Here is a 15,896-nt window from a genome sequence, read left to right on the forward strand (position 1 = left end):
AACTTTAGTGACTATGCCGTTAAACGCTAATAAAATTTCCTGTGCTGAGGGTGTGGGAGATACGCAGGTCAATAGCTCAATATTACAAGTCCTATTAATCTTTTCATAAAGTTTGGCTGAGTTCACCCTTTCCCACTTTAGACGTCTGTTTCCGTCCTTACATTTTAGGACCCCACTGTCTGGCCTTTCTTCTTGTATATTGAGGAGCGTCCCTCCAAAATAAGTCCAAACAGGATTGTGGTCACTCAATGGATTCTCTAAAAAATTTTAAACTAGATATACAGGAACTAAGATTACTAGAATAAAGAATGTGAGCGATATAGGAACCCCCCACGCTGCCTTTGAAGGTAGGAATTTCATAAAGGGTGTAATCATCCACCTGAGACATGGCGGTAACTAAGTCGAAGTCATCCATAAAGGCATTCAGCAAATTTCCTCGAGGGGTATGATCGAAGTGGAAGCCTTCAAGTCTATTACAGCCCATTAAACCTATTGGGGTAATTGCTGGGTTCCCACAAGGATGTACATTCAAGTCACCTACAATGACGACCTGAGGTGGGAGTTTCTCCATGTTGTCCCTTAAAAAATGATCTAGATCCCCAATCTTACAACCCCCTTTAAGTTTAACAGCGTTGTAAAAATTCATCAATGCCAGGGACTCTTTCCCCTTTTTGATCAACAGTATCTGGATGTCACTATTATTAAAGGGAAATATTTTAACAGAGCATGATAGTGCTAAGTCGGTGTACACAACAAGACCCCCTTTGGCTCTACCACTCCTTGAACGTTCACCTGACACAAAGCCTCCAACCGCACGTTCATTTATTGCCTCACCCCCATGTTAGATCATTCACTAGAATACAATGAACTTATTAAAAATGTACATGAGGAATGATGATTTAGAGACTTTATGGGGGATGCTTCTGAATAATATTGATAGTTGATTTCATATTACTAACTAGCCTTAGTCTACGCATCGAGCTTCAAGTTCATCTTCTAGTTTAGGTAAGAGTTCTCATGATAACTTAATCGCATGCAGCAAGGGCCGTAGCAGAACTGTATCAAATGCGACGACAAGAATGCAGACTATGGGAATAGGAAGAAGAGTAATCCTACGAACGACACCACCTGCAAAATGGACGATTCTTATTTGACATTACACGAACACGCCTTCAAAATTGTTACATTTCTATGAACCTATATTAGTGAGTGTTCCTAGCTAGTTATTCAATACTTTTTCTCATTTTTCCACCCCATCTTTTACTCCATACCTTATTCGGGGCGGTCCTGCTGCTGGATATTTTTCCTGACCTTAAACTCTTCGTTATGGAGGGTTGCGGACTTCTTTCTGCTTTTTGAGACCAATGCTCCTGCAGAGATCGTTCCATCATATACAGTTAGTATCGCAGCTGTAGGGAACTCAGGTGAGTTTCCAGAACTCACCTTATGAGAAATTCATCCCTCTTGCTCTTTTCCAAAGAACTCTTCATGGGTTCTATCTAGATTAGGTCCTTCTTTAGTTTATTGGGTTTTTTTAGGAAACACTGTGTATTGTTTTATCATATGCTGACTTCTAACCAAACTTTTTTATTTCTGTAAACTTACTAAACTGAATAAAGATACTCAGAGATACTAACCTTTAATTGAATAAAGGTTTAGAAACTTTCTAACCTCTCATCATTGACTATTCTTTAAAATTCTAAAGGTAAGTGATATTTTGAAGATTCTGAACAGCTCTAATTCATCTACGGTGGAAAAGGTTTATTGATCCAGAGCCACAAGGATTCTCCATGGCGAGATTGTAAGTGGCTGTATAAATACTGGACCATCTTGGCGAATCCGTAAGCTCCCATAATCCCCTTACTTGGTCAAGAGCCAATATGCTTTACCATTAAAGACTGAACCAGATTCACCATGGCTAGAAGAACCATTAGTACAACAATAAACAGGCTTGTCTAGGAAAGAGCCCTGTTTTGCATGTTTACTCCCTACTTTTTGCCTGGCATCTGATGCAACCTGACTTGATGTGCCCTGGGTCCCTGGCAATCAAGCTTTGAGGCCAAAACGATATCTTTGTACCCACAATTGACACGTCTCTGGACATAGGTAAGCACCGTGTAAGAGGTATAATGGGTACCAGGGGCACTGTGACCAGAGAAGGCCTCTAAGGGCTGAAGCTCCTATTGGGCTACCCTAAGGGGGCCTGTACCTTAATACCCACACACTGCCATCGAAGGCTGTGTGTTTTGGTGCAGAGAAAAGTGAAGAGTCAGCAGGGCACACATCCCTGAGTGCCACGCCTACACCCGACTGCCTGAGGCCTAGGTAAGCCACCTCTCTAGCAGGGTGCACTAGCCCTTAGGTGAGGGTCCAGTGGCATGAGCCCTGTATTCCTACAGTGTCTAAGTTGAATCTCAGTCATTGTAAGTGTAGTACAGCCATAATGAGAATATGTTCTGGGAGTTGGTCATTACGAACTCCAAAGCTCCATAAATACTTTACTAAAATCTGGGAAGTTTGGTAGCAAACTTCAAACTTCCCAGCACATTAAACCCACACTGATGCCAATGAGGAATTTTATGTTAAATGCACTCAGAGGGCATCTTAGAGGTGCCCCCTGAAAAACAGCAAGCCCTGGTGTGGTTCCTGAATGGCTGCCCACCATTTGCCACTCAACAAATAAGAAAGGGAGTTAGAGGAACTTTAGCTAGGCTCGCCCTCCAAAAATTAAGTCAAACAAAGGTCTCCGTTTCCAGATACCTAAGAGCCTTGCTAGATCGCAGTCAGCACACACTTGGGTTGACTGTGGAAATATGTTATTGTGTACAAAAAAGGAGAATTGCTCCATTTGCCACTACCAGGCAGATGTATGAACCCCAGTGTAAGCCAATCTAGGCCTAGGTAGCTACACAACCTTTTACCTACCATTGTCCTACCTTGCTCTGGATAACGGCTCTAGCACTAACCTTTTAACCAGTTATGTGCTGAATAAATGTTGATCCGTTTCTTGTAAACTAGCTTAATTTATTATGCATGAGGATTCTTGGAAAAGACCCTTGCATATGACTTACATCACAGCATGAAAATACTCTGCGTAAAAGTCATGGTCATCTTCATCCTGGGGCGAACTACTTTGCATAATTTCAGGTATTGTTCTAGGCTCATTCGCATAATCATAGTCACAACATACCAATTGTGTAAGGAACCCAGAGCTTATCTTTTGGTACAAAAAAAGAACCATACCGAACACTAGATAATTATAGGAGAAGCTTCCACGCTGACATAAGACACAGATTCCTGCACGCAGAAACTCCAGCACGCAGTTGTCTGACATCCCTTGTGGGGTATCCAACTGGAGACCAAGACGGGGTCCTTCATTCTCTCCCATCGGGTAATAGGGTTGTCGATTTCCAAGGGGGATTCTTGACTTTATACCCACATACATGCTAGGTAGACTTGGGTACACGTGGACAGGGTCCACATAGTGGGAGTACGCTTGATTACTGCCCTGTATCTATATGCCTGCATATATTCACTGTTTTAGCACCATGGTAGAATTCTACCTTTTATTTACTCTGTTGGTGCTTGTAATCTTATACATCTGTTTCTGTCTGAGGATTGTTGCAGCAAACATGTTTTATACTAGAATGACGCTGGTTAAACAAATGCTTATTGAAAACATCCCCATAATTTATTCTGTGTATCTCTCTGAGACCAAGTGAGCACGAGTGACTGAGCAATAAGTACTGTGCTGTTTCCACGATCCCTGAAGGATCAAAGGTTGTCATGTTCAATAGTTGCCAGAAACTATTTGCTCCTTGTTAAGGTTAGGGGGCTTTTAGTGGAACTGTGAGCTAGCTGGTCTTAAAGGTTAACATTTCCTTTGGGGTGTCTGGAACCAGTCTGGACACCAATCCCGTAGTTTATGTCGTCTAAACGCGCAGATCCTATATAGATTTATAGGAACTACACCACAAGGTTTCTGGACCCCGGAGTTGAGAGCCTCTGCTCTCTGGGTCCAGAAATGAAGCCCGTTCTGGGCAGAGGATGGCCTGGGTCCACGAAGGGGAAGCTTCAAAGGCCTGCTGCATTTGTGAGTTGTCCCTGCCTTTTGCTGCCCTCAGGAACTGTCTCCCACCGGTTCTGCCCCCCCCACTTAAGGTGGGAGATCAGCTGGGAAACCAAGCTAGGAGGAGAAGTGTGCCCACCTTTGCCAATCCTATCCCTTAGATGGGGGATCTGAGGTGAAGCGCACATCTCAGTTAATTCCATCTTGAAAATGAGGGGACTCAACCAATCGGGAAGAGGCTCATTCCCCCTCCCACTGGAGGGTGCGATAATAGGGAGTGTACCCACCCCAAGGAAGGAATCCATTTGTCCCAACCTGCACACCCCTTTTAGACCCCTAAATCTAGCATTTAGGGTCCATCCTGAACCTTGTCTCTTCAGATTCGAGGAAGAAAGAAGAAGGACCGAAGAGCCGTGCCCAAGAAGAGGACATCTAATGCTTTGGCCAAAGCCCTACTGGCCTGTCTACCTCCAACCTACCTACAGCAAAGAAACCAGTGTGTCCAGCAGCCCCCAGAGCCCGTAGGAGCTGCCCTGCACTCACCTTACACACTCTGTCTCCCGTGAACACTAGATTTGCTCAACAAAGACTCCAAGACAAGAACCCGGATATCGGCAACTCCGCGATGATGAACCACTCTGCACCCAACGCCCACGGCTTGTGTCGCCAAACACCATGAGGCAGTCTCCCCAGCAATCCTGACCTGGGATCTGGTGATCCCCAACCTCCCACAAGCCTCAATACGATGCCAGCAGCCTTAACCTGAAGGGTCCACCAGACGGTGACCGGAGCTGATAAAAAAAACAGATGCCAGACGACACCCCTGCACCTGATGCCCCATCTTGCTTCAACATTCTTCGCATGCTCAAAAAAACATTTCGCTGGATCCCCACAGAAACAAGAAAAACGGTCACCCATGCACTGGTTACAAGCCGCCTGGACTACGGAAACACCCTATACGCCGGTATCACCGCAAAACTCCAGAATAAACTCCAACGCATCCAGAGCGCATCAGCCAGACTCATACTAGACATCCCGCGTAAAGACCACATCTCTAGTCACCTGAAAAACCTCCACTGGCTCCCCGTCAATAAGAGGATTACGTTCCGACTCCTAACCCACGCACACAAAGCACTTTATGAAATTGGACCCGAATGCCTCAACACACGTCTTTCCTTCTACACCCCCTCCCGTCAGCTACGATCCTCCAACCAAGCCCTTGCTACCGTACCTCGCATCAATAAAAACACCATGGGAGGTAGATCCTTTTCCTACCTCGCAGCTAAAACCTGGAACTCACTCCCCACTCACCTTCGTCTCACTCAGAACCATCTAGCATTCAGAAAGCAACTTAAAACTTGGATATTCGACAAATAATTCCCCACCCTTCTTCAAGCGCCTTGAGACCCTCCGGGTATGTAGCGCGCTATATAAATCCTCTGACTTGACTTGACTTGACATGGCCTTGGTTGCCAAACCGATGGTGTCCAGGCATCTCATAAGAACCCAACTTTCCTCTCCAGATGGTGGTCGCCTTCAGGAAGTCTCCCTGCCCGAGCCTGCAGCAACTTTGCCGAACCAAAGGTCTCCACTAAACAGCATTGGGCCCGACGTCTCATTGGCACCCTGCACCCAGCTGCTCCTATGCCGCTGATGGTGCAGCTCCTGTGATGACTGTTGGTCTCTGCAGGGCGACCTTAACCCCAGGAGCTTTGCTCCCATACCCGATTGGCCTGCTCATAAGCAGTCCCTACCCAAATGCCCCCTGAGCCCCAATGGTGACCATAGGGGACCCTGCACTTTGCACCCGGCCACCCCAGTGTCGCTAGTGGTGCAACTCGAGTGCCTATCTAGACTTTGGGGAACCTTGGTCCTAACCCCCAAAACTCCCATTTGTAAGACGTTTACTTACCTGCAAAACCGATAACCATTTTTTCCCATGTTATGATATTTTAGGCCTAAAAGTGTTGAACTTTTTTATGGAAACAACAGAAACTTTAACTCAAAGCCAAGAAAAGTCTTACTTACCTTGTACTGTGAGAACCTAAGGTGTGGTATCTAGGCATACACCCCCAGTACTCAAAGTGATCTAAAATGAACAAAAAAGTACCCTAAGAGTAATTACTGTGTAGTTCATACTGCTTTTTAAAGAGATACCAACCTGTAAAAACTACAAATCCATCCTCAAATACATTTCTGTGTAAAGATTTACAACAGAAAGTATATTTTGCCTACCTGTACCAAGTCCTGCTTGGCTCTAGAAATAAACTATAAGTATACCTTTTTTATACTTACCCAATTGGTCTGGGTTCAGTCTCGGAGTGTGTGTATCAGTCCCTGATTGAGTAAGTACAATAAACGCTTAACACAAACTGTGGTTAAGCCTAGCTGCTTGCCCACTCTTGCCCAGAGCTGTTAGCACTAACCTAAATTACCCTCTGCTATAACTCTGGCAACTCCCAGGACTCGGTGCACACTGTACTTTACTTTGGTATAGTATATACAGAGCCAGCTTCCTACATTGAGCCTAGACATAGATGGTCCATTTAATCCTCTCTACTTTAGGCAGCACATTTTGGTTGTGATGGACCATGCCACTAGGTATCCAGAAGCGGTATGGAGGACTACTGTTTAGGTAGTTACAAGGGCCCTCTTCATAATTTTTCCAGGGTCGGACTCCCTCAGTGTGTGTTCTCGGACAGGACGAGATTTCTTCTCCTTATACATGATGGCGAAGTGGGAGCAAGTTAACATGACTCACCACTTCTTCACTGCACACCACCCGCAGATTAATGGGTTGATAGAATGCTTCAACAAAATCCCAAGGAGCATGATGGAAACTCTAAAGTAGTGCTTAGGAAGCAATGTCTTGTTTGGTAACTGTAAAATTCCAGAGAACTCAGTTGTAGATCGCTCCTTTGAGTATCTGTTTTGGCATTCTGCCTTCAAAGACTGACTTTGTTCAGAGATCACTGGGAAGGTACCTCTGAGTCCTCAAACCATGATAACAGGTTTCTGATACAACTGGTTCTCTACCTGACATACAATCACCGGCTATTCATCTTCTTATGGGGAAAAAACAGGACTCAGAGACGAATTCTATGAGAACTAAGAAATCTTAGGTGAGTATCCTTCTTTGGAAGCCGCAGAATCTCGGTTTCAAAACGTGGCCTGGCAATGCGAATCCTTCCTTGGGTTGCAGCAAACTACAGTCGGCTTCTCCTGTCTCAGCTCCTCACAGTCCTTTCCTTCTAGATGACTTCTTGGTGCAAGAGTGCTTCCAGTACCCTACCTCAGCAGCAAGACAGCTCTTTCTCTAAAAGAAGGGCCTAGTCTCACCGCCAGGTTCCTGTTCCTAAGCCTAGCAAAGGGGAGTTGGCAGTTAGTAAGCGGCAACCCTGGAGCACCAAAGAGTTTCTCTATCTCCACTTGTGTGTGACCCCAGATTCTGGATGATGAGAAATCTTGACCCCAAGACTCATAACAAGTTTGCAGGCAGAGTTTGAGTATTCCAAAGGTCCAGATCTGGGAACAGTTTCGGGCATTCTGTGACTGCTGCATATTCCTAGAAGACTGGTACAGCCACTGTCTTTGTCTCACAGTGTCAGCAGAAAGGTAGGGTCTAAATGGGAGTTACCTCTCATAGAAGACCCAAAAGAGGGGCAAAAAGAGGGAGTGGCTACTCACTTAACTATGGCTCAACCTGTTGGTGGGTTGAGACATTCAGGGAACACTGGAGGAGGAAGTGGCTGGCAGTTTTAGGTATTTTTCAGAGGGAACCCTCGGTCTCCTTCCGCTCACGCCCTAGAGTCCGGTCCACTACAAAAAACCTCTGAAGAAGGCCAGCATTTCACGTTTGCTGTCAAGGGCCATCCAGCCTTCATCGGATGGATCTCTCAGTTCAATTCAAAATGGATTCTAGGCTGGACACTGCCATACGTAGTGCACACACTCTAAACCCATTCTACCCTACATACAAGACTTACAACCACACATCATCCACATTAAACATGAATGGAAGAAAGGACCCCGTTTCAGGAGACTGGCAGACTCATTTAACAAGCATTTACAATGCAATGGTCTCACCTTTGCAAAAGTTAGAGCTATTGGCATTGTAAATGACAACATTTTTATTTATGTGTTGTTTTGAAAACAGATACATAAATGGCATTGTCATTTACATTGACAATAGCTTAATCTCTCGCAAATGTGAGACCTATTGCATTTGCACACACACAAACACACACAGCCACACACACACAGAGCCAAACACACACACACAGCGCCACACACACACACACACACACAGAGCCACACACACACTCAGAACCACACAGAGCCACACACACAGAGCCCCACACACACAGAGCCTCCCCCACACACACACAGAGCCCCCCCCCACACACACACAGAGCCCCCCCACACACACAGAGCCCCCCCACACACACACAGAGCCCCCCCCCACACACACACACAGAGCCCCCCCCACACACACACACAGAGCCCCCCCACACACACACACAGAGCCCCACACACAGCTTTTGTTTTTAAAACATATAAATAAATGGCATTGTCATTTACAATGCCAATAGCTTAATCTCTCGCAAATGCGAGACCATTTGCATTTGCACCCACACACAGAGCTACCCACACAAAGCCACCCACCCACACATACAGAGCCACCCACAGTCATTCACATAGAGCCCCACACACACAGACACAGAGCCTCCCCACACACACAGAGCCTCCCCCCACACACACAGAGCCTCCACAAACACACCCACACACACACACACACAGAGTCACACACACAGAGTCACACAGGCAACGATGCATCCTTTTAAATAAGTTTACAACTAACTTTTTGCTGCTCAGAAATCAAATTAGTTTCATAATCAATTCAAAGGTGTCCTAAGAACATCATATCGCAGCAACATGCCCAGCCCATTTTCGCATCATTGGATATGACGTCAGGAAAGAGTGCCGCAACTAGTTAGTTGCCTTTTAAGTCTGTCTCAAAACCTGTGGAACGAATACGATAAAGCATTTCCAGAAAATGTACGCTGCTATTTATCAAACAAAAACTCAAAGAGAAATGGTCAAATTATTTTTAAAGATGTGACGGGAGTGGGTCATACAACAATGTTTTTGATAATCACATAACTGTCCTTTCCTGTTAGATATCCCAATACAATTACAAACAAAAATACACTGACTAAGACGGAGTCATTAGTTAGCTCTGCCAAACTTCTAGTCGGTACAAACATTTAGCAATGCAGACACGTATGCACGGAGTGCATACAAAGCGTTGCAGTGCCTTTCTTAGACCCAATTACGTAGTCTAACATACAAATCAGTGATAACAGGCCTATTACAATTTACTTTAGTTTACGAAGGGGGGGTGCAATCCTTGAGTCATCCCGGCAGAGAAGGAATAGAAAGGCTTTTGCTACCAGTGTCCAGGTGATCCATTAAAATGGCCAGACGGAGTAAAACGGACAGTATACATACCGGGAGAGACACACGCTGCTGTTCTATTTGTGCCCAGCGCTTCATTACACAGTAGAGCCACACTGAGGCCATTTCAACGCGGACAGCCATAGATAGCCCGGTTATACTTCAAACTCCCGCAAAACCAAACACAACAGGGCTAGTAACATGGAGGGTTCTGTCTGGGAGAACGATCTTGCTCTCCAAGCACTAAACCGAAGGGTTTCAAGACAGGATGGCGAAGATTCCCCCCGATTCAACTTAGTCTCCTTCTCTCAGCTCTGGATACCATGTCTCACTCACCTCAGTCAGGCCGCGCAGGAAGAGAAAGCGGAGCATGCCGGAAGCGGCATGACGACTTCAAAATATCGCGAGATCTCGATCAGCCGCAAACAAAACTATTACTTACACCTTATGTAAAAGAACCATCTGAAAAGCATTCGCATTTTGAAAACAATCTATCTAAGTCGAATAAGTACATTGAATATGATTTCGTGATTGTTACCTCGGATGTCATTTACGTTATTACTGCCAAAATAATACGTTTATGTTACAAAATATCAAAATGCGATAGTATTTTTGTTCAATTGTAAATGTTAATAAACTGTCCAAAACGTAGCGGCCACGTCCGCTGGTTCAAGACGGCACTGCAGAGCTTCGCAAGTAAGCTACTGCTTGGAGGAATGACAAAAACAAACCTTCGAAAAAATAAATAAATAAACAAACGGCCACCGCTGCATGGCGGAGAAAAGGGGGCGGGGCTAAAAAAACACAGAAACGCCCACGAATCTGCTCCGAGAATGATTGCCACATCTCTCTTCCAATGGCTAGCCTCCATTTATGGAGCTAGCCAATGGAAGAGAGAGGCGGGTTAAAGCCCCATACTGGAGATCAAAAAATTTCGCTTGTGCGACACTGCTGCGCAGTGAACGCCAGGCGAAACCTAAAAACCAGAGACAGGCTAGCAATCATTCTCCCTGGCAGGTGACTGCTTAAAGGGCCGGTCCTGACACTGTAATCTGTTGCTGCCACAACTTTCAGTCCTCCATAGCGCTGATAGCTATTGATAACCATGCTCACTCGAGGAGGGGGACAGGGGCTGCTCCCCTACAGAACATACAGACCTCCATGTCACTGGAAGCCCTTGGTGCACACTTGATTGTAGCGTGTCTTTCGGTAGAAATCCATAACTGACAGAAACTCGCGCAGAATCCGTGCATCCGCCAAAGCCACAGCGGAGCCGTTCCTTCTCCCATCTCGCCGTCCGCTAATCATAAGCCACGGCGGAGCCGTTCCTTCTCCCACCTCGCCGTCCGCGCATCAGAAGCCACAGCGGAGCCGTTCTTCTCCCACCTCGCCGTCCGTGCATCAGAAGCCACAGCGGAGCCGTTCCTTCTCCCACCTTGCTGTCCGCGCATCGGAAGCCACAGCGGAGCCGTTCCTTCTCCCACCTCGCCATCCACACATCAGAAGCCACAACGGAGCCTTCCTTCTCCCACCTCACTGTCCGCGCATCCACCGAAGCCACAGCGGTGCCGTTTCTTCTCCTACCTCGCAGCCGCGCATCAGAAGCCACAGCGGTGCCGTTCCTTCTCCCACCTCGCCGTTCGCGCACCAGAAGCCACAGCGGAACCGAGCCGTTCCTTCTTCCACCTCGCCGTCCGCGCATCCACCGAAGCCACTGCAGAACCGTTCCTTCTCCCACCTCGCCGGCAAGTCCTGGAAAGGTCCCCACCTCCAGACACTACCCTCGCTGGTGGAATTTAGGAAGAGACTCAAGACCTGGCTTTTCAACTGAGCCCTGCAACCCAGCGCCTGGATACCCTCATGGGTGATTGTAGCGCTATACAAATACTGATTGATTGATTAATTGATTGATTGGGAGACTGGAGGCGAGACAGGAGGCTTTCGAGGGCCAGCATGGGCCCCTACTGTCCCCACACTGACAAAGCCCACTTACAGAAGGGTCACCCTAAGGGAGACTCTGTCCAATGAACGGTCTTTCAAACATGATTTAGACCCACAGTTGCCGAGAGTCTGCCCAAAAACGGGTGGCCCTAAAGTGCGGGGCCCAACAAGATGAAGGGCCAGAGCACCCGGAGGCCGCAGGCTATCGAAGACACCTCGATGGCCAGAACCTGTAATACGTGTGCTGGAAAAAACACAAATAATAGAGCTGTCAACAAAATGCAACAGGAAACCACAGGAAAGGTGCTCGCCATGGCGTGATGTCATTAGAAAATAATGCACAGCAGGAGGCTCAGGTAAAGCGAACTGCCATCCTCTAACCTAGACAGGGAATAACTCGTTTAACAGCGGAAAGTGGAAGAAAGGCCCTGATGCTGCGGAGCTGGAAAGAAGGCGTGCACGAGACGGGTGTCTGAAAAGCAGGAGCAGGGTCAGATGTTTTATAGTAACTGCGAGCAGGAGCGGCCGTCCTTTGTCAAGAGGAAGAGAAGCAGGAAGAGACGAACCTGTGAAAATGCAGCTAGGGTGACCAACAGTCCGTAAATGTATCGGACTGCCCGTAATTTGGGCCTCTTGTCCGTTGTCCGTGAAGAATTCTTTCACGGACAAATGTCCGTAATTTCGGACGTTAGAGCACGCTGCCCCCTGCAGGCAGCCTGAGAGACCTGTAACTCTCACTGCAGGGGCCAGCTCAGCTCCCGCTGTGATCAGAGGTCTGCAGCAGCCCCTCCCCCACCTGGCACAGGCTGCCATCGGCCCTCTATTGTTCTAATTATCACATACAGAATGATAATGGGCCTCTGCGCGGTGACCACATTTGCTTCGCCTCCTCCTGCCAGAGCCCAGGGCTTGGCAATCTGCTTTTGTTCATGGGCTTCTGTCTCTGTCACCTCACCAGGGGCCAAGCCCTGGGGTGGGCGGAGGTTTCATTTTGGCACATTTTGCCCAGGTGAATCCAATATGCAAACACAGGCATTTGAGTTTCACTCAGGCACACAACAGATGCAGTGCAAGGTTCTAATATAAAGATATTTGGGATTGTGCTTGTGTGGGTGGTCTATTTACTTATATTCTATTGCGCGCCCTCCTCCGGTGCGTCTATAAAACGTACCTTTTGCCCCGAATTTTTGTCCTGAGTTCTGCCCTTCTGTCCTGAATGTTGACCCTTTTTCCTGAATTTTTACACTCACTGTCCTGAATTTGCACCCAAGCCAGGTGGGCACCCTAGAAGGGAACGAGAAGGAAACCGGAATATCCTGTGCAGAGAAGTGAGGAAAAGCAAGGGGTTAAAATGTAAGATACATAATCCACAGTGTGCCTGAATACACCGTGAGAGGGGCACCTTGGCACCGACTCCACAGCCTGTTGTTACCAATTCAATGGCATTTTATCGACCTCAGAAGGCTGAAAGGCTGCGTGACCCGTGACCATGGGGTGAAGCACGTCCTGACGCCAGGCAGCCTTTAAGAGGCGGGTTGGTGATTACTGCAGAGTTAAAAATAAACCAGGGTCAAGGCCCCGCGAGCTGCGGCCGTCACAGGCAGAGGGTGACGCACCCACCCCTGCCCTCGGTGCCAGCCAACCAGCCCATCCCCGGCAATGCAGGGGTGCAAAGGCCTCGGGGAGAGAAGGACACAGGCCTCTAGGAGGGAGTGACACAGGCCTCTAGGAGGGAGGGACAAGGGCCTCTAGGAGAGAGGGACAAGGGCCTCTAGGAACACAGGCCTCTAGGAGGGAGAGACACAGGCCTCTAGGAGAGAGGGACACAGGCCTCTAGGAGAGAGGGACAAGGGCCTCTAGGAGAGAGGGACAAGGGCCTCTAGGAGAGAGGGAGGGACACAGGCCTCTAGGAGGGAGGGACACAGGCCTCCAGGAGGGAGGGACACAGGCCTCTAGGAGAGAAGGATACGGGCCTCTAGGAGGGAGGAACACAGGCCTCTAGGAGGGAGGGACACAGGCCTCTAGGAGGGAGGGACACAAACCTCTAGGAGGGAGGGATACAGGCCTCTAGTGTCGGGCGGGTGGGGCTGTCTCCATCGACTGACGGACCTCTGGTGATCGTGGACCACCCCAACCGGGCGGTGGGGTGGTCCGCCTCGCCGTTCGAGCCCGGGCCTGTGGGTGGAGCACATCTGCTTGGAGGTGCGGTGCCCCCTGCATGTCGCTGGCCAGGGCCACCAGTGCTTCCACCCCGGTGTGCCTTCCCAAGGAAACCTTTCAGCACATTGCTCCCAAAAGCTTTTTGTCACCTTCTTTCCTTTGATTCACCCCGTGGAGTGCGCCTGCGCGCCCATAAGGCTAGGTCCAAACTGGGGTGGCGGGCAGGCCCTAGCCAGAAGTATATTTTGCTACAGTATGATCCCAAAGGACGTTTGGAGGATGTGAGTGACACTTGCAAACAGTGGGCTGTGGATATTCCAAAAGATGACTGAAAGTATTTGCGCCCAGTCTTACAACTTAAGCGCATTAGCTAACAACCTTACACAAAACAGAATACGATCTAAAGCCAGTTTTACAGGAAAATTAAGGGTCCCTCGCAAGTTGCATAAAACAAATTTGATTGATCACATTAATCAAAAGGGGATCTAATTTAAATATGGTTTTACTGTAGATTTGCGGTCATTTCCATAATTTGTTTTGCAAAATAATAGCAAATGGCACGTGGTTCAATGATATACGACTTAAGGATGTTATTAAAGATAACTTTGTAGGTAGGGTTGCTGTGGGTCCACTAAGCGATGGTAGGGTTTATGTCAGATAATCTCTCTGAAGAGTGGGAGTAGTGCATGCTAAAGCTTTTCTGACCAAAAGCATCAGTGTAATATGACTGGATTTCAATGTTAACACAATAAAACAACTGCACTTAATAAATATAAATGGTTTCAACCGATACATCTAGTTGTAATCAGTGTGTGGCCTAGGGGATATGCTTATACTCAACAGGTGTCCACCAATAATCCAACCATGACCAGTTATTTCAGTCCCCATTCAGCTCCACAAATCACTGCCAATATGTTCCAATTACCAAAATTATGAGCCTGAAAAGATGTATGTACCTTATCAATAAATAACAACCCTGAGTGTACACCACTCACACACATACACACACCCTTGAAATCGGCACACATTATGGACTGATTATGTAGATGCTTTCAGGCTACTGTGCCCTTAATTTTAGCTCACTGAAGCTCTTGCAGATTTGAAAGATCACAACAAGCACTCCCTCCCAAACACATCCCCTTTGTGCTCTAGATATGAAATACAGACATCAACGCAGAATGGTGCGAGACAGAACAGAGGAAGGCAGTCTTTATGAGAGCAGTGAAAGCAGCAAATGTTTAAACTCAGAACAGTGGTGTCTGGTGAAGTTTTAACAGGCTTGCACTAGGCAAGCAAACAAAGTTTGCAAACCTCACTCTCTCCATAATATTTGGAGAGTTGAGGGGTTATGCCAGATAATGTCTCTGAAGAGTAGGACAATGCAAATGTCAGGCATTTCACAATTTCATGCATACACAGAGCCACACGTTTTACAGGCTCATACACAGTGCTACTAATTTACGGAGCTCTTACAGGTTTGGTGATCACATTGTAAAAACAAGCATTGAAAATGCAATAGGTCTCGCCTTTGATTAAGTTAAAGCCATTTCCTTTGCTAATGGTATTGTATAGCAAAGCAAATGGCTTTAACTCAATAAAAGGCGAGACCTATTTACTTTTTAATGCTGGGTTTTTTTAGGGGTTCAGGACATAAACAACAAGACGATAGAGGTTGTGAAAAGGTTCCTGAATTACAACACTAGCAGTGGACGGAGACTAGGGGAGAATCAACAGATGCCAGATTCTGAAGGGAGACTGAGGTGGTGCTGAGTGATGCTGAGGTGGTGGTGTGCTGGTGTAGAGGTGATGCGGAGTGATACTGAGGTGGTGTGGAGTTATGCTATGGTGCTGAGTCAAGCTGAGAAGGTGCTTGGTGGTGCTGTGCTGGTGCTCAGAAGGTGCTGAGTCATGATGAGGCTGTGCTGCACTGATGCTGTAGTGGTGCTGCATTGGGGCTAAACTTCTGCTGAGGTGATGCTGTGGTGGTGATGCACTAATGCGGAGGTGGTGCTGTGCTGATGCTGAGATGGATCTGTGCGGATGTTGAGATGCTGCTGACGTGGTGCCTCACTTGTGGTGGTGCACTGATGAGGAGGTTGTACTGTGCTGGTGCTATGCTGCTTCTGCATTAGTGCTGCACTGGTGCTGAGGTGGTGCACTGATGAGGAGGTGGTGCTGTGCTGATGTTTAGAAGATGCTGTGGTGGTGCTGTGCTAATGCGGAAGGCGGAGCTGAGCAATGCTGAGGAGGTGGTGCTGTGCTGGTGGTC

The 15,896-nt window shown here is 47.4% G+C and overlaps 1 protein-coding gene and 1 non-coding gene across 2 annotated transcripts in view; both read right to left on the reverse strand.

Annotated features, from left to right (window-relative positions):
• LOC147725893 (long-chain-fatty-acid--CoA ligase ACSBG2-like) overlaps window positions 1-15,896 on the reverse strand; it is a 680,835-nt gene that overhangs the window by 627,866 nt on the left and 37,073 nt on the right. The gene's annotated exons all lie outside the window — the stretch shown is intronic.
• On the reverse strand, window positions 8,936-9,000 carry LOC147725894 (small nucleolar RNA SNORD58). The gene has a single exon (XR_015309755.1). It is a non-coding gene; the product is annotated as a small nucleolar RNA SNORD58 (small nucleolar RNA).

The sequence above is a fragment of the Lissotriton vulgaris genome, chromosome 3_1 (genome assembly GCF_964263255.1).
Source record: "Lissotriton vulgaris chromosome 3_1, aLisVul1.2, whole genome shotgun sequence".
Taxonomy (NCBI): domain Eukaryota; kingdom Metazoa; phylum Chordata; class Amphibia; order Caudata; family Salamandridae; genus Lissotriton; species Lissotriton vulgaris.